This window comes from Vulpes vulpes, chromosome 4, assembly GCF_048418805.1.
Source record: "Vulpes vulpes isolate BD-2025 chromosome 4, VulVul3, whole genome shotgun sequence".
In the NCBI taxonomy this organism is placed as follows: Eukaryota; Metazoa; Chordata; class Mammalia; order Carnivora; family Canidae; genus Vulpes; species Vulpes vulpes.
This window is the reverse complement of record NC_132783.1, coordinates 8,606,895-8,626,502: the sequence shown is the minus strand read 5'-3', so window position 1 is coordinate 8,626,502 and position 19,608 is coordinate 8,606,895. Positions and strand designations below refer to the sequence as shown.

Here is a 19,608-nt window from a genome sequence, read left to right as displayed (position 1 = left end):
TTATTAGGGAAAGATATAGAATTCATACTTAGGATTCTTCCTGCTATACCCGTTAGTTCCCAATGAGTAGTCCTCAGACCTACAACATTGACAACAGCAGAAAACCTTTAGAGAAGCAAATTCTTTTCTACACCTTATTACAACATTGAGCTTATTTCACCTGTATATTTTCATGTCCCCACCATTTCTATTTGTCTGACCACCACTACTATCATGTCCTATCATAACATTCCATACATACTTTAAACAGAGCAAAGGGGGAATTCCATCTTTAAAAACGAACCAGGCAATTTGGACAACACATTCTTGACAGTGGAACCTGGACAGCAGTTATCAGACACTGTAGTGGAAGTTCTCACTCTGCAGTATAGAAAGGACAGCTGATATCAACTGTTACGGAAATGAGATAAAATGGAAAATTTTAGCAAACTGTTTAAACTATTTCTTAAAGAAACTTGCTCCATTGTCATAGATCTTGAATAGCCTCTTGGTCAGTCATCTGGAAGCAATTCTTCACGTAATTGATGAACTTGGCTTCTACTTTGGGAAGAAAAGGATCTTTTTCTATACCTGCTTACATTTTTGCTTTAATGTCTCTACAGGACTAGGTCCTTCCTGTGTTTTGAGAATCTTTTCCTTTTTTTTTTTTTTTGAAAGATTCTTGATGTTTTTGATGTTGGTGTTGATAGTTTTGAGTTTTTTCCACTCTGGTTTGCTTTTTGTGTATTTTTGGCTCGAGTATCTCATATAGATTTCTTTACTGAAGCTTTTTCTTCAGTTTCATCATCTTCCAAATCATTATCACCATCTTCATCGTCATCCTTGATCATCATTGTTGTTATCCATCATCATCTTAATCAGCAGCAAGTTTGACTTTTTTCTATGGAAACTTGTTACCATCTCCCAGACGCAGAACATTTTTCCAGATATACTAAGGAGTTTCACATCCTCTTCTGCCATATCTTCTAACTCTACATCTTCCTCCACAGCCAGTAAGTGCTTTCCACCAACATGCCCAGTCTGTGAACCACCATTTGAATGTGAGACCACAGGCAGTGTTATTTCAAAGCCCCCAAGGGAAACTGTTGGCTGCATGGACATTTTCAAAGTGGTGAGTGTGATTTAAATTGGACTGCCTTCATAATTCATTTCCCCTGCTTCAACAATGTGCAATTCACCCTTTTTACCAGTCCCTAAACTGACCATTCTTAAAGATAACTGGTGCTCATTTTCATCATTATCCAATTTAAAGTGATAATCTCTGTCAACCTTTAGTTCACAACTGAAAAGATAGTTCTGGGACCTCAGGGTGCTTATGTCCATGTCTATCCAATCTTCTACAGAATGGTGAGACCCACTTAGGTGGGAGAAAAGGCAAATAGAAATCAAACACTACTGTTCCACAGAACAGATGCACAGGACAGCATCACTTCAGGCCTAGAGAAGCAAAATTTTGAACCCCAACCAAAAAAATCTACTGAGTCAGAAATTCCTGGGTAAGACCCAGCAACCTATACTTTTAAAATTCCTCTGGTGATTCCAATGCATGTTGATGTGTGACTGTAATCACCAAAACTCATTATCTTAAACATAGCCCTACACTTAAAACAGATATTTGTGCTTGGTATCTGTGTGTGAAATAGTTGAAATTATTAGAGTACTCTCTTAGTCAGTTTGGGCTGCTGCAAAAACATTGATTTTTCATAGTTCTGGAGCTTGATATATCTAAGATCAAGGTGCCAGCCAATCTGATGCTTTGGTGAAAGTCCTTGTCCTGTTGGCAGATTGCAGCCATCTTATTGTATGTTCACATGACCTCTTTTTTGGGCATGTGGAGACAGAGAAAAAGAGCTCTCGCATCTCTTCTTATTCTTACAAGGGAACTAATCTCATCTTGAAGGCATCACCCTTACAACTTCATCTCAACTAAAATAACTCCCAAAAGCCCTCCCTAAATACCATCATGTTGGTGATTAGTGCTTCCACATGTGAATTTTGGAGAAATGCAAACATTTAGTCCACAACAAATTCCTAATACTATAATGGATTTCAACAATATGATAATTCCTAATTATGAGGCTGAAATACATCCTTACTGCAAAGCTTCAGTAGATCTTCCACTAATGGAACATTAAAAAAAGAAAAACCCTCTTGAAATTATTATGCAGATGCCACATTTAAATAGATTGTAAGAAAAAAAATAATTAAAGGAATAAATCTGATTTTCACTCCAGCTGAATGAACAATGCTTTTTGTTATATCTAAAATTTCTTTACTTTTCTGGTAATGAATATAATATATTCTTCTTTAAAAACTGCATACAATTTTCTCATGGTACTATATATTTAGTGAAGATGAAAATCAAATGCTGTCATTGTCTTTAAAATGTAGTTGATTGTCGTATTGGAAAATTGTAGATAGAAATGTTTGAACTCTGAAAACCTTCAAAAGCAGAGAGTGATTTTCAATAGAAAAATTCAAAATTATAGGAAAATGAATGGAGATGAAACAATTCCTCAAAGGATTATGTGCTTGATAGGTATATTAGTTTCTTAGGACTATCATAATTAATTACCATTGTTTGAGTGGTTTAAAGCAACAGAAATTTACTCTTTATAGTTCTGGAAGCCAGAAGTACAAAATGAGGTGTCAGCAGCCACACTCCCTCCAAAGGATCTAGGGGACAATTGTTCCTGTCCTCTCTAGTTTCTGGTGACTGTTGGAATTCTTTAACTCTACAAATCTCTGCCCACCATCCTGTGGCCTTCTTTACCTGTGTGTCTGGGTTCCTTTTCTCTTTTCATAATAGACACCAATCATTGGATTTAGGTCCCATCCTAAATCCAGGATGATTTCATCTTGAAATCCTTTAAAAAGTACATCTTCAAAGATGCTATTTCCAAATAAAGTCACATTCTGAAACACCGGGTGGAAATTAATTACTGCAGAATAACCCAATACAGTGGGCAAAAAACTAAAAAGAAAATAGATTTTAAAAGTTAAACTCCTTAATTACTAGCTTTTTTGTAGGGGATTATTCAAAACATTATAAAGTGGTATCGTTCATAGTATTTGATTTATTTCAAGTAAATCATTGAAATTCCAGCCTTTATAAACAATATTCTTCTGAAAAGTAAACATAATTTTGAACTTAAGCTATTTCAATCCTCTGTTACTGCAGCTCATTTATATAATCAGAAACATGGTTTGCCACAAAATACAGTTTAAATTTTATGGAATATTTTTGTTTTATTTAAGGTTATGGGTATTGTTAAGCAAATTTCAGGAGGAAAGAACCTGTTGTATTACTCTATATTCTCAAAATCCTCACAAGGATATTTTTAAATTTTGAATTCTTTTTTTTTTGTCCACCCATAATAACATAAAGACTGTCTATTGTAAACCATTGTATGGGTAATGATATAACTTATAATTACTGGTTAAGGAATTCACTTTATGTCCACAATGAAAATTTAAACAGCACATGTAGGTCTTACAATTTCAGATAGGTTTATTTATTTGGTAATAAGCCACAGATACTGTGAATAAGTTATGTATAACTCACACTGATAATAGGATTCATGTAATGTGTTTTGAGACACGCTCAACCATTATGCAAATTTCAGGGGATATAACTCTAAACAAAGGAAGGCACCAAAGAATTAACATGGCAATATAGAAGGCACAAAATTAAACGTCTCCAGAAGAAATGCAGGAATCCTTAAAATGTATAGAGCAGGTATAGAAAAAAGCAATAATGAAGACTGGAAAATTGGCAATTATATGCCCTATCTAATAACAGTGAAATGCAGAATATTTAAAAGAAATTTGGGACCATACAATACATCTTTCCACTGCCTTCATCCCGAGACACCAGAGTGCCTACAAATAAAAATAGGTTAGCAAAACCAGCAATCCCCATACAAAATGATCAATGTTGTATTAGGGACATGTATAGGAACAAATTCAGGAGTCAGGTAAGACTTTTCTGCAATAGTGGCATCTAAGGTGAAGGTAAAGAGAGCATTTGGGTCTTGACAGAGTAATGGAGCAGAAGAACATTCCATTCAAAGAGTACAGTGTGTTAAATTACCTGAAGGCAAGTTCAGTTTACTGTATCACTGGGTTTTAGGAAGAATAATGCTAAAAGCTGAAGCTGGGAAGGGAAATAGGGTCCATATGAAAAGCCTAGTAAGCCATATAGAGTCTCACCCTGGGAACATTGGGGAGCCAATAACAGAGTTTACCAGGAATGTGACATGATCAGATTTTACTTTAAAAATAATATTTTGGCTACAGTGTGGATAATGGATTTGATTTGTGAGCACAACTGGAGGCAGAGACTCTAGTTGGAGGCTATTAGAGTAACTCAAGCCAGAGATGCTGGTGGCATGGACTGAAGTGTATCAGTGGAAATGAAAAAGAAATAGACTGAAGTGAATCATATTTAGAAGACAGACCTGACACAATCTGGTGATGGATTATATGTGGGAGACGAGAAAAACGAGAAAGCAGAAGAAGTCTGATGATACATAGTTTCCTGGCTTGAATAGATGGGTAGATAACAGCGTCACTTTCCCTTAAGGAGTGAGAAGAGTTGAACATGCTAATCAAGATTACCATTTATCTCTTATTTTCCCCCATTCAGTTTCTTTCACAGCATAATTCCACAGCTCTAAATTCAGCCCGAGGACATAATATGAAAGTTGTGACTCTACATAATACGTTGCCAAAGTCAAAGTAGCACATTTCTTACATTTTATTTTTCTGAAGTCAAGATATCTTCTAATTGGTGCCAAAATAAATTTGCCAGGCACTTGGCAGAGGAGCTGTGAGGAAAGTACCAGAGGATGTGTTCTGGCAAAGTTACACCTGTGTGCATTTGCACTTGCTTTTCTCTAATGAGAGTAGTTAATAAGGATGCATACATAAATTGAAAGTCATCTTGGAATCACCGAGAGTGTCCTCTATGAGAAGACCAAGTGGAAGAAGTTCCACCCAAGTTCTTGCATGAAGGCTACCACAGCAGGCCAAATCACTGAGTGTTGCCCCCTGCAGAGGATGAGTCTTTGGAGAAGAGGAGGCAAATTAAAGACTTCTTAGTTTAAGATTCAAAACAGTCAAATAACTTGACCTGTTTGGGGAGAGGGGGTAGATTATGGGAGGGCATTTTGTGGGTCTCTCCTGTAGAAGTTGCTGGAAAAAAAAAATCATATTGCTAGCAGCCAGAAAGGACAAATATATGTGGATCTAAAAGCAGAATGTAATGACTACAATATTAAAGACTTATCAGACCTCGGCACAGAGAAAATGGCTGGGCTCTTTGAAGAACAATGTGGCCTGACTGGGATGAAACCAGTAAGACATCTTTAAGTCAGAGAAACCAGATTACCAATGTCTGGTACATATATAATGTGGATTTAAGAAGCAATAGCAGAAGTCAGCTAGTCTGACCCTAGTATTTATTCAGTGTGTGAAAGTCAAATTGTGCCATCTGAAAGGCGCTGGAATCCTAGGTTGCTGGAAAATTCACACAAAGATCCAAGCAAGCTATATAGTCTTCTTACTAATAGATTATTAAATATATCCAACCGTAATGAAAAATCGCTATTGTGTGTGCGCTCCAAATTTAAGTAGTATATACATGTGCAATACGTTATGGCATTCACACGGTCTGTATCAGAGAGAAGTGAGCAGTGCAAGGTGGTATATCTTCCACTGATTGTCATTGTAACACAATACATGGATCTGTAAGTTAAATGTTTGGCCCCAAATTGGTAACACAATAAAATGGATCTGTAATTTAAATGTTTGGCCCCAAGTCTTGATGACAAAACATTAAAATGCTTTCTAAAAAAGATTACATTTTGATAATCTTAAAATGAAAAACTTAATTTAATTATAATTTATTTAAAGTCACAGACAACACATTATACACAAAGTAATTGCCACATATCTTGGAAGGTTTGGAATTCTGCCCCCAGTAGAAGGTCTGTTGTTACTATTCTTTAATTGTCAACTACTATGACCCTGACCATATATCTAAGGTCAAAATATCCAAATTTACACAAAACGTGCTTATCACTTAATGATCAACCAACCATGAAAACAGGAAAATATACTATGAGTTCAAACAAATATTAGTTAGGAGACCCTGGGTGGCTCAGTTGGCTCAACAACTGCCTTGGCTCAGGTCACGATCCCAAGGTCCGAGGGATGGAGGCCTGTGTTGGATTCCTGCTCAGCAAGGAGTCTGCTTTTCTCTCTCCCTCTGCCCCTCCCCTCTGCTTGCACACACACATACACACACACACACATGCTCTCTCTAATAAATAAATTATTTTTTAAAAAGATTTTATTTATTTATTCATGAGAGACACACACACACACACAGAGAGAGAGAGAGAGACAGAGACAGAGGCAGAGACACAGGCAGAGGGAGAAGCAGGCTCCATGCAGGGAGCCTGATGTGGGACTCGATCCCGGGACTCCAGGATCATACCTTGCCTGGGCCGAAGGCAGGTGCTAAACTGCTGAGCCACCCAGGGATCCCCAAAATAAATAAAATATTTTAAAAATATTAATTAAAGACAAAATAATATATGGGTAGTTATGTTGTGAATGATTGGTTGTTTAAAAGTATAAAATCACATGCACAGGTTATAAAATATAGTGTGGTCGTGTCGATGTGTTTAGGGGATTGAGAAGACTAGAACCAGACTATAAAAGAAGCTCGATTACCAATCTTTATCGTAATATGAATAAATACAAGATTTTCTCCGGTTCTAAAGGTTTCGTATGTACATATTCTATGCAAGGTTAACATTTCTCCTACTAAACTACTTTTAAAGTGATACTATGTCTACAAAAATAAATGCCATCTTAGAATTAAGAAATTCTGGTCACATCTGTGTTTCCTTTAAGAAATAACTACTGGAGGTTTCTTTCAGGCCAAAATGGGTTTCATTTTTAATTATCTCAACAGAAACTGAATGTATAGTCAGGGTTCTCCAGAGAAACAAAATGAGGAAGAAATTATATACATCAAGTTGATTATAAAGTATTACCTCACAATTATAGATGCAAAGAAATCCCACCATCAACTGCCTACAAGCTGGAGACTCAGGAAAGTCATGGCGTAATTCAAAGGACTAAATGCCAATGGTGTTGATTACAGTCTGGGTCCGAAGGCTTGACAACTAGGATAGTGTAAGTTGGATCTGTAAGCGCAAGTCCCCGTTTGAGGGAAGAAGCCTGATGTTCCAGCTCAGACATTCAGGCAGAGAGTGAATTCAATCTTTCCCTACCATTTTGTTCTATTCAGACCCTCAATGGATTGGATGATGCCAACATTGAGGAGAGCCATCTGCATACTCAATTGGCCAATTCAAATGCTTATCTCTTCCAGAAATATCCCGCCAGACACACTGAAATAATACTTAACCAAATATCTAGGCATCTTGTGCCCCACCCAAGTTGACACATAAAATTAACCATCACACTGATACTCCAAAGGAGTTTCTTAAATTAAAAAGTCACAATACTTGTACCTCTTTATGCAATCAAGTGTGCCTATGGATGCAGAAAGATACAGAAAGTTCTGGGTTTAACTACAGACTTTACAAGGTATGCAACAAAATAGAATTACAGTATCTCAAATCCTTATCTTGCTCAAATACTTTTCACTTTCTTTAAACAACTATGTTGCTTTCAGGCTGCAAAAACCCCAATGAAGGATTGTATCCATATTAAGAGCTCAGAGAACCCACTTTTTCATTTCACCCAAGCTTCCAACTTAAATGGTATATATCAAGGAAATCTTTCTTGACTTCCCAATTATACACACACAGACATACACACACAGGCTCTCCCCACCCTCAGCCATACCCTCACATATTATCTTACTTTATTTAGCTTTATAAGAATCATTACTACTCAGGATCACTTTAAAATCTATGTATTAACTTATTTATATTTTGTCCATTTATTAAGATATTGACAGAATGAGAGAATGACCAAGACTTATTGGCACAGTATCCAATATGTGAAGAATAGAACCAGACATACATTAAGAACTCAGTGTAAAATTTGTTGCATATGTGATTCATCAGTTTGTCCCATCAAAAATGTCCTTGAAAGTAACTACGAATTATAGTCCTTGGAGGAAGAGTCATTGAAAAGAAATATGGCCCCAGAAAAATACTTTTTATTTGGACAAGCAAATATTGCGAAACATTGACCAATCTTGGAAAGAATTGGCAATGGCCATATGAATTTAACTAATGGCAATATTAAAGTCTGTTGTCTTGTTTATTTTTGAGAAAACATTTTAATATTTAGTTTTTCTATTTTAGTTCTAGCTTTCAAGTTGCTTCTTCACCCCATCATTGCTCTCAACTATTTATGTCTTTATACCATTTCTTTTTTTTTTTTTTTGTAAAGACATATTTCTTTATTTTAGAGAAAGAGAGAGAGTGGGGAAGCGGGGGAGAGGAACAAAGAGAGACAGAGAAAATCTTAAGCAGACTCCATGCTGTGCACAGAGCCCAACACAGGGCTGGAGCCCAGGACCCTGCAATCATGACCTGAACAGAAATCAAGAGTTGGACACTTAACCAGTAGAGGCACCCAGGTGCCCTATAGTGTTTCTTAGCAGGAAACTAAATTTTTCCCTGATGTTTAAAAGTGTCACTGGCTGATTTAGATAAAGGGCTTATATAGGAAACTATTGTTTTCATTTATGAGTATTTCCCTAGATTTAAGGACTTTTTCTTTAGCTTTGGCTTCTTAGAGAGATTCTCTCTTTTTCCTTACCTTTGAAAGTGCAACATTCATATGTAAATCAATGATATGATTATGTACTTAGAGAAAAACAACTCTTATAAATACAGAATAAAATACGAGAATAATGGGAAGAGGGAGACAGGGCTAAAATAATCTCTGATTTTATAAATTAGCATTAGTCAGAAAAACTCCATTAAATGGTTTACTGAAGATGGAGATCTGAATATGGAGGAGGTACTGAATCACTTATTGTGTAATTGGATGTAACTGACAAAAAAAAAGTTTGTAAATTTTGTCAATTTAGCAGAAGATTAAAAATATGTTTTTTTGACCTAGGCTACAAGAATTCACGATAAATATAAAACTAAATATGGTGATATCACGTTAGGTGCGGTGGAGGATTTTAAAAAGCACTCAGATATGTATCCTGTTTTCAAAAATCATAGATCCATGGATGAAATCAAGAGTGGTGTGTAAAAGGAGAAATACCCAAATGTCAGGGGGGTGTTCAGAGACCAGAGATTACTTCTAACTGCAAAGATTAAGAGAGGGTTAGTCAAGCTAACTACATTTGTTCTTGTCCAGAAAAGATAAGTATGACTCAGACATTTGGCTGTGGGATGTGTGTAATCTGGATAGTGGGAACAATATGAATAAGATCCATAATTTGGTGTATATATGTACACTGATGAAAATTCTACTTGCTGAAGTTTGAGGTTTGAGAAAGAGAATGGACAGGAGGTACTAGAAAGTCTGTATGCAACTAGATCATATAAACCTTGAGTGGGAGTAGAATTTTATTTGATTGGTGACGGAAAGTCAGGGGACATTTTTCCATAAGGGCATGGCATCGGCATTGTTTTACTTTAGGGAAAAATGCTCAATATCACTGCAGTGGATATGGAACATGAGAACACCATAGACAAGATAGTAGAATCTTCTGAAGCAGAAAGTTGACAATAAGCTTAGAACTAAAGTATAAATGTCAGAGATTCTTAATGAAGGATGAAGAAACTTGGCAAAGAAGAAAAATGAAAGGAAATTATAAGTGATTTAGAGTTATGATAATGCCTAAAACTTTTCATAAAATCACTACATATATGAAGTTTATATCACTACTTATACATATACCCATATTGTATATTATCCCTTAGTTGGGATTTGTCTGATGTTGTTTTGTCCTTTTTTTTTTTCATGATTAGAATGGAATTATGAATTTTTAAGAAAAAGACCAAAGAAGTAAAGTGTTATTTTTATCCCATCATATCAAAGGCACCACTATGGATTGAATGGTGTCCCCCCCAAAAAAAAGATAAATTAAAATCCTAACTCTCAGTTCCTCAACGTGTGATCTTATTTGGAAATAGAGTTCTTGCAGAAGTAATTAGTTAAATTAAAATGGGGTTATGTATACACATTATTTATCAACCAAAAGAGCTTCTAATGGCCAAACATGGAACGATAAATAATGTATTACTGTATTATAACCAACAAATATTTTAAAATTCCCATGAGTTTATAATGATATAACTAAATGACTGATTGCACGAGTGACTAAGATACATGAGGAGATTTGACAAATCTCCTATACAGAGGAATTCGAAATAATGTATGTATATGCTCCATCTACAAGGAGGTGGACCAGAACTCCCCATTCCTTCCATGTGGGTTATCCATAGTGACTTCTTTCAAAAAGCGCAGGATAGAAAATGGGGAAAATTGAGTAATTTAAGGTTGAGAAACCTGACAAACACTACCTGTGCCTGGCGATCAAGGTTAACAACAATAGCGATAAGTTATGTGAATAGTATGCACCCATATTAGTTTCCTAGGGATGTTGTAACAAAGTGCCATAGATTGAGTATTATATTACATAAATATAATAAATGTATTGTTTCACAGTTCTGAAGTCTAGAAATCTGAAATCAAGGCATCATCAGGGCCATGTTCTATTGGAGTTTCAAAGTCTCCAGGGGATTCCATGCTTTTTCTTAGCTTCTGGTGTCCCCGGCAATCCTTGTCATTCCTTGGCTTATAGCTGCATAACTTCCATTTTTGATTTCATCAGCACATGATGTTCTCTCTGTGTCTGTTTTCACATGGCTGTCTTCTTAGAAGGATACTAGGCATATTGGATTAGGAGCCCCTCCTACTCCAGAAGGACACGTTTTAACCAATTAAACCTCTTTGCAGGTAAGATCACAAATTTTGAGATACTGAGATTAAGGACTTTTTTTTTTTGCAACAAAAAACCTCTTTGCAGGTAAGATCACAAATTTTGAGATACTGAGATTAAGGACTTTTTTTTTGGGGGGGGGAGGGAGATATAATTCAACCCATGTCATGGCCCTTGATATAATGTGATGAAAATGGCACTTTACTTTTGTGGTTTTCCTTCTAAAAAACCATAATCCCATTTTAATCACTAAAAAGCAAAGCAAAGCAAAACAAAACAAAACAGAAAAGTCACAACTGAAGGATTTGTTTACAAAATACTTGACCAATATTCCTCAAAACTATTAAGGTCATGAAAAATACGAAAAGTCTGAGATACTGTCACAGTAACAAGGAGCCTAAGGAGACCTGTAACTCAGTGTAATATGATGTCTTACACATAATCCTGGAACACAAAACAACATCAGATAAAACTAAGGAAATCTAAATAAAATATAGACTTAAGTTAATATGATATAGTAATATTAGCTTATTAATTGTAACAAATGTGTCATAATTAATATAAGAATTTAATAATACTAGAAACTGTGGGACAGATGAGAATTTTTATACTATCTTTGGAATTTTCTCTGTAAACCTAAAGCTGTTCTAATATAAAACATTCATTTAAAATATATTCACTATTACAATTCAAAAATGAGGTAACAAATGTAAAATGCTTTGCACAATGCATTACATATAACAGATGCCATATAGTAGCCATTATTTATGTAAGTTTCATTGGATTTGCAAATATTAACATAAAAATTGAATAATAATTAACAACAAATGAAATAAATCCACATTTGCGATGTCAGCCTCCTCTTCCCTGTTTTTAATATAATATGCTAAATGTATATCTCCTGCTGGGATCTAAAATGAGTGAATATGGCTTAGCAATTTTATAATTTTTTGCTAGTCTTCAGATTGCTATTGCCAAAGTTAATAGTTTAAGTAAAAGCTCTGTCTTCATTATAACAAATGAAAGTGATTTACAATTATATAAATCCATTAAATTTAATAATGCTTTAAATTTCTGGATAAAGAGACAAACCCAATTTCCATACGCTGACAAATGGTCTGGATCAAGAAACTCAAAGTAATTATAGATACTGACATTCCGTTGGGATATTCATGGATCTATATGATCCATGTTGCTCGATTCATGTAGTTTAATGGAGACTCTTGAGTTTTCATGAAGAATATTCTCCTTAATAGAGACTCCAAGCCTTTATTTTGGAAGTTCAGAAGATGATCTTGTGGCTTTAGGACTCTGATAAAGAATTGAAGGTTCAGTGCAGATCACTCCTTGTTGTGGTCTACAGAATCTTATAACATCTGCCAATCTTTTTTTTCAGATAGCCCCCTTCTCCCTCACCAAGTGTGTTTCAAAATTACAAAGCTCATGTCTAATCCTCAAACACACCAAATCATCTCCTGCCTCAATTCAGGGCTTTTGCACTCTCTTTGAAATAGTTTTCCTCCTGCTGGCTCTCTTCCCTCTGCCAGGGTCACCCTCAGTGAAGACTTCCCTTTCCACTCCCTTTTAAAATCCTGGTGCTGCTCTCACCCTAATCCCCAACCCATTCCCCTTCCCATTCATTTCTCTCTGACATTGATCTTCATTTGGAGTCCTATAGTTTTCTAATTCTAGTTTACGGATTGTCTCCTTTCACTAGATTGAGAGCAGTAACTTTGGCCTGTTTTGTTTTCTCTTCTAACCTGGTGCACAAAACACTGCCTGGCACGTACAAGATATTTAGCAAATAATTGCAGGATAAAAGAATAACAACACAAAATTAATGAATTCATTATTTAATGAGGATCCATAATAATATTCTTTAGTCTTATTTTCAAACATAATTCATTGTTTTGCCTAAATAGGAAATCATAATCAAGTTTTACACTGTACATGTAAGCAGATTCAACATTCATATAAAATCATAGAAATTTCAAATATTCATGGAGTCATTATAAATGTTATAAGGGAACAATTATAATCTTAAATATTATATGATCTACTAAATCTCAAGGATACAAAGACCCTATAAGGACAATACATTCCTCTTGATTTTTAAAAGCATCTTATTGGTAACTGAAATAAGATGGTTAAATATATCTCTGTGATCTATTATTTATTTATTCTAGGTTATAGTCCATTATTTTCAGTTGGGGATTTTACATACCTTTGAGTTATTAACATAATAGACTATAAGGATTTCTCTGGCAATATGTTGGTAGGAGATTACCCATTTATATAATAAAGTAAAATACCATAATTTTTATTAACATGTCATGATTCCAGTAATGCACTAAAACCCTCATAAAAACATTAATTTTGATGTATGGCATAGATAAGGACCAGATAATAAACACGGAATGAAACAGTGTAAATGATTTAGATCTATGGATAGCCTCTAAATTAGCCATCAACTAAGAAGGAAAAAAAAGTATAAAGACATCAGTGTGATTAAATAAATGTGGATGTCTCCTCAGTGAACTAAAACACATAAAAAGGCTGTAAGCATGTATGTTGCATAAAAAAGTCTTACCATTTACCTCTATAATTGTATATATTATTTATTTTCAATAATATTGGTCATTACACAGTATAGATTCGATTACATAAATAAAAATAAGAAATTTGTAAAAGCTGCTATTACCTGAGGTGTTTTTTTTTTTTTCTTTCCTTTTGGCACATTATTTGCTATATTCCAGTTCCTTAAATATATATTCATTCTTTTCACTCTACCTTTTGAACTAGTTAAAACCCAATCATTTGTGCAGTTTGCCTGCAGGCAAGGAAAAGAATACACAGACTTTCTCCCTGCATTTTATGCTTTGCTGATGGCATTTATCTCCATAACTAATATTTATTGTATTTTCATGTTTATAAAGATGGCATAAATTACTTAAGAAACTGTTTTTAATTAAAAAAAGAATTAATGTAAAACACAACTATAGATACTCCCCCAGATTTAGCTTTTATGAACATTTTGTATTTTCTTCAAAAAAATATTTTAATGACTGCATAACATTTAATAATGTCTAACTCATTCTTCACGGTTTTAAATGCTGCCTATATTTTTAACATTATACATAATATTAGAATTAAAATCCTTGGACTTTGCCTAATTTGAGTGCCTCTCAAAACAGAGCCAGGAGGAAGGCCTGGGTGCTTGTACTTCCTAGAGTAAGTGAACTCAGGGAGCAGGGGAGGAGGGTGGGAGAGAAGGGAGCTAGGGAATGGAAAAGGCAAATAAAAAGGGAGTTTAGATTTAATTCCTGTGGACGGCTACACTCAATGTCTCTGTCAACTGTGCAAGACCTGTGTGAGATATATCCCCACAATTGTCCCTCCAAGCACAAGTGGAAGATGTATTCGTTTTGCCCCCTGCCTCTCTCACTTCCTAGTTGTCCTGGATCCTAGCTGAAGCAGCTGAGCTGAGGTTTTAGGAAGAGGCCTGGGGCAACAGAGCAGAGGCCACAGTGAGCGTGTGAGCTGTCAGCCTGTCACACACATTCTCCAGGAGTTGCAGCAAAAATGAAAAGTGCATCCTTGGAGTGGCAGCAGGCAGGGACACCTTCTCCAGCTCTGGCCCAGGGGCAATAAATAAGTCAGGTGGCATTGGCGCTCCCACCTCCACCACCTGGGCCATTGCAACTGTCCCCGCCAACTCATGGTGGCAGTGGCGACTACTGAGAGACCTGGGACCCTCTGGAGCATATTTGACAAATATGCCAGGTTCCAAGCTTTCCCCCTTCTACTCAGACCTTCCTCTTAGCATGAGGACATGGCATTATTTCTCCCATCTTAGGGGGAACAAAAAAAATCCCTCTTGACCCTTTTTACAACTATCACTGTTTCTTTCTTTCCTCTGCAGCTAAACTGAGAGCTTTTTCATTCCCCTCTCACTGGCTCAAATCCCTCTCCCATTTTCTTTTGAAAGTATTTCAGCCTGGCTTTTGCTACTAATCCATTGAAACCTCCATTGTCAAGTTCACCAATTACCTCCCTGCCGCTAAATCCAATCTCAGACCTCATCTTATTTGACCTATTAGCAGTGTTTGACACAACTTTGTGTCTTCTTTTCCCTTGAAAAACGTCTTCACTTGACTTAAAGGATTATTTCCTGTGCTCCATCTCAGGCTGGTAGGGTGCTTTCTCCCCAACTCCCCCAATCTTAACATTGGTGTGACTAAAGCCCCAAGTCTTTGGGGCCCATGTATCTTTCCCATGGATAGTCTCTTTCTTGATCCTTCCTTCCACTTCCTGGATGTAAATACCATCAGCATGCTGATAATCCCTAAATTTATATTTTTAGCAAAACCTCTATGCTGGCATCAAAAATCATGTATTCAGCTAACAACTCACTTGGATATTAATAGGCATATGGAATTTATCAAAAACCTAACTCCTGATTTCCCTCTCTTATAACAAACAAACAAGTAAACAAAATATCTCCTCCTCCCAATGACTTCCACGGTTTAGTTAAACGTTTTCTCTAGTCTTCCAATTTTTAGGTCACATTTCCTCCATGTGTCTTCTTTTGTCTGTACCCATAAGGCCTGCTATGTCCATCCCAATACATGTCATCTCTAGGCACCTTGGTCCAAGTCACTTATCACTAAGATTGTTACAAATCTCAGAAGTTGTTTTCCTTCTACTTTGTTTAATTCCCCTTTAACCTATTCTACCTATACAAAGCAATCACAGTGATCCTGAAAAAAAATAACATTAATCGGAGTATGTTCTCCCGCTCAATGCCCTCCTGTGTCACCCTATATGTCTCTAAATGAAAGCCGATTATCTTACAGTGGTGACGCTTCTAAGGGTATACACAATCTAACATCTTTTCTATCCTTTCTATCCAGGCACACACAAACTATTACCCTCCTCATTTTCTTCACAGAAATCTCTAGCTCTTCCTCAAACAAGAGCTCACAGGGTATGTTCAGATCTTAAATGGTCTTTGCATTTTTTTTTCCTCTCTGCCTAAAATGCCTTTTCAAGGTTTGCCTACGTGAGTCACTTTCTCAATATCTTTCATTACTTTGACTTCCCTATTTAAATTTCCACCACCATTTCTTTGCTGCCATTCCGTCCTCCTTCCCTTCATTATTATTTTTCCCTAATACCTATTACCATTTAACACACCATATGTTAGACCTATTCTCTTTTTTACATCATTGTAATTTTCTTCAAAAAAGAAATTGTTGACCATTTTGATATTGGTTATATTTCAGTGATAATGATAATATCCCGATTATGTTAAGTAAGCACTTAATAAATAGAGTAAATGTCGAATTAACATATAACTTGTCATCTTATTCTACATAGATTCAAAGTTTGGAGACAGCCCATAGTACTATTTAATGAATATTTTTGCAGTAAAGAATAAATAAAATTTATATTTTAACACATTTTTATTGGTAGATTACTATTAGTCAGCCTCTCACTTTTGAAATAGAAGTAAGTCACGGTTGATTTCTTTTCAAATTGTGACATCACTAGGAGCCTGAGTTCTTGCACTTTCTGTGAATATCTCTCTACATGTCTTCTATGTCTCAGCACTTTCTGTGGAGATATGGTGCCAACATTGATGTAGAGAGCAAAATTATGCTTTCTGAGAAGAAAAACACCCTTGTACAACACATCTGCCATGTTACTGCATGTTGTGAAAAGAATCCACAGAGCCAAAATGAAGTAATACAAATAATAAGATATGATGCACAGTTTTTTTTCCCTCAATCTTTGCCTCCAAGGTAAATATGGAAATGAAGAAAAATCTGACTTCATGCTCTTTAAAATTTCTCTATAAAATCATTATTGGATGCCAACAGTATTCTTGTCCATGTTTTCGTAGTTTCCTTTCTCATTCTTTATTGAACGACTAGCATGTGTTAGATACTTATGACAAAATTCGCTATTTTGTTAAGGCCCTTCCTAAAATTACCACTCAATTTTCTTGTAAGAGGCAAATGAGATAACTGACATTGACTCATCCAGTGAGGAAGTGAAAACATAATAATAGACAAAAGGATATCTAAATATCCTTTTAAATCAATTTCTTAGCATAATTCTACTTCATTGTTTATTATTTTTCCAACTTTAATAAAATGTGCCAAGAATCATTAATTAAATATTCCAGGGGTTTTGAATTTTCAAATATTTTCTTTAGTGTTTTAGAGCAAGACAATTTGAACATGTCGAATATCCAAAAACAAATGTCAAGCACAATTTCATCAAATACTAAGTTGTCTCTACAATAATATAAAAGCTATTCTCTCCAATAAGATTGTTCGTTTGAAGTGTGGACTTCAAGGATTTTTTTTTATTGAATATTTAATTGCCTGAGCTAATTTGTCATTACATTTAGCAAGTTGGCTGCTTAAATCTGTCTTAGAAAAAATCAGAAACTAATCAATAACAGTAAAAATAAAAACATTGTAATGATTTAGCATTTCTTCTGAGTAAAACTAATAGAAATCGGATTATATGAACTGTGATTTTCATTAAGCTGAAAAATCCATTTATTTTTTTAAAGGAAGAGCTAATGCTTTCCATACGAATCATCAAACTTTAGATAGTATTATAATGCAAAAATATAACCCAAAGCATATTGAGTTTTGAATTATAATTTGAAGAAAATTATTTCAAGATGTTTAGAAACTAATATGTTAAAATAATGAATACCAGAATATTATCATTTACCAATCATATACTTAAATGAAAAATTCTTTTGTCTAATGTCATACATCTAGTTTGCATAAATGAATTATGCATCAACTATAAAAATACTGAATTTTGTAAAAGTAAAACTAATAATGTCCTTTTCAAAACACATGTCCTCTCTATAATTATTAATTTATTAACGTTAATAATGCTAAATTTTATCATATTCTGTTTAAATTAAATTTCATTTCTATTCTACTTCAAAATACAAGAGTACTAAAAGATTGCCAAATATTTTAATGTGTTTAATTTATTTTGCTAATTAGGAAAATAATACTCCAATATTTCAAATGCTGACCTTCCAACTCTCAGTTAAATGATATACTAAAAACAAGTTCTTTATTTAAAATGAGATTTATTATAATCCTCTAAATGCATTGCTTACAAGGTTTTCAACCTGAATTAGTTCAATTAAAAAAAAAAGGCTTAAGTTTAAAGCCTATACACATATACAGATTAAAAAGGAATTGCAATAAATAAAGCAATCAACGATTTTCTTCTTTCAAATCCAAGCAGTTTAAAAATAATCTCTTTCTAGCATTCTGCTGTTACTCATCTGATTCATCGGATATGCTAGTTAAGATAGTTACTACTTAGGTAATGTTCAAGGAATCCTCATATGTGTCCTTCTATTTATTCCTTTCATCTTATATCTGAGATAAGCAGAACAAGACTTGCTTTATTATCACTATTTATGAGAGCAAAAGCTAGATGTGGAGATATCATTTGCCAAATCCAATATTAGAACCCATAGGTGCTTAGCACTAGTAACCAATTTCTGTGTTGTCTCCAGAATTTGAGTACATAAAATATAAAAATAAATAGGTCATCATATACCATAAAGTCGATCACAGTTTACATAATTTCTCATTTTAGACACTTTTTTACTGCTTACAAAAGTTTACCATACTATGCTCCTTTTTGAAGCTGCTCACTATGATAGTAAATATCTGCTATGTTTCCAGGGCAGTCTAATTTAGGAAAATACAGAAATCAAATTAATAGTCTTTATCTTCTCATGTCTCAGCACGTATTCAAATATCATTTCCTTAGCTTTTGAATATTCTTATAGTACATTTGGTGTGGTAAGGTTTATGCATATAATGTAAGACCAGGTCTTTCTTTTTGACTCCAAGGAAAATTTAAGCTGGTTTTCAGCAGACCCGCCCAATTATTAATACTGCCCAATGACATTCCCTTTCTGACTATAAACTTAAGAGTCAAGAACTCATACTCGATTTATATGTAATGAAGGGACTGGGTTGATAAGCATCCTAGTTATTGAAGAGTGTTCAGAGAGAGTGATTTGAATTGAGCAGGAGTGGATAATTGAACCCACTTCATGGCAAAAAGAAGACATGTCGATAAGGTTTCATAAGTTCACTTCCTTGCTGATGATTTAGATGCTTGTGCAATGTACCTAGGCAACCATTTTGTGCTGATTTTTCTTTTCTTTTTTTTTTTTTCTCACACCACCCCCTCCTGGTCAGGCTTCCCTATCATGTGTCCCACATATTGTCATCCCAAATTCCAATGATTCAGTTTCACACCCAATCTGGCAAATTTCTGCCTCTTTATTCTTGTCTTTCCAGTGTTTTGTATAATATAAATGCTATTTATTGCTTCCTTCATTATTTACTGCTTAAGTCTCAAAATCCTTCTATTTTCCCAGAAACCTTCTTGGGAAAGATGTTTTGGTTTCCATTTGCCTCCTCCTCCTCCTCCCACATTGAACCTATCTACTGAGTTGCATTTTTTTAGTCAACTTACTCTCCTGAGGTATCTGAGTTGATAAAGGGCAATTTCCTCTTCCCGCCTAGATTTTGTCACTGGTCTGACAAACTGGTATAAGACAGATTAACAAAAGAAAAACA

The 19,608-nt window shown here is 34.9% G+C and overlaps 1 pseudogene; it reads right to left on the bottom strand.

Moving 5' to 3' along the window:
- Positions 1–445: 445 nt before the first annotated feature.
- LOC112931621 (nucleophosmin pseudogene) lies at positions 446–1,149 on the bottom strand (annotated as a pseudogene).
- Positions 1,150–19,608: the final 18,459 nt, after the last annotated feature.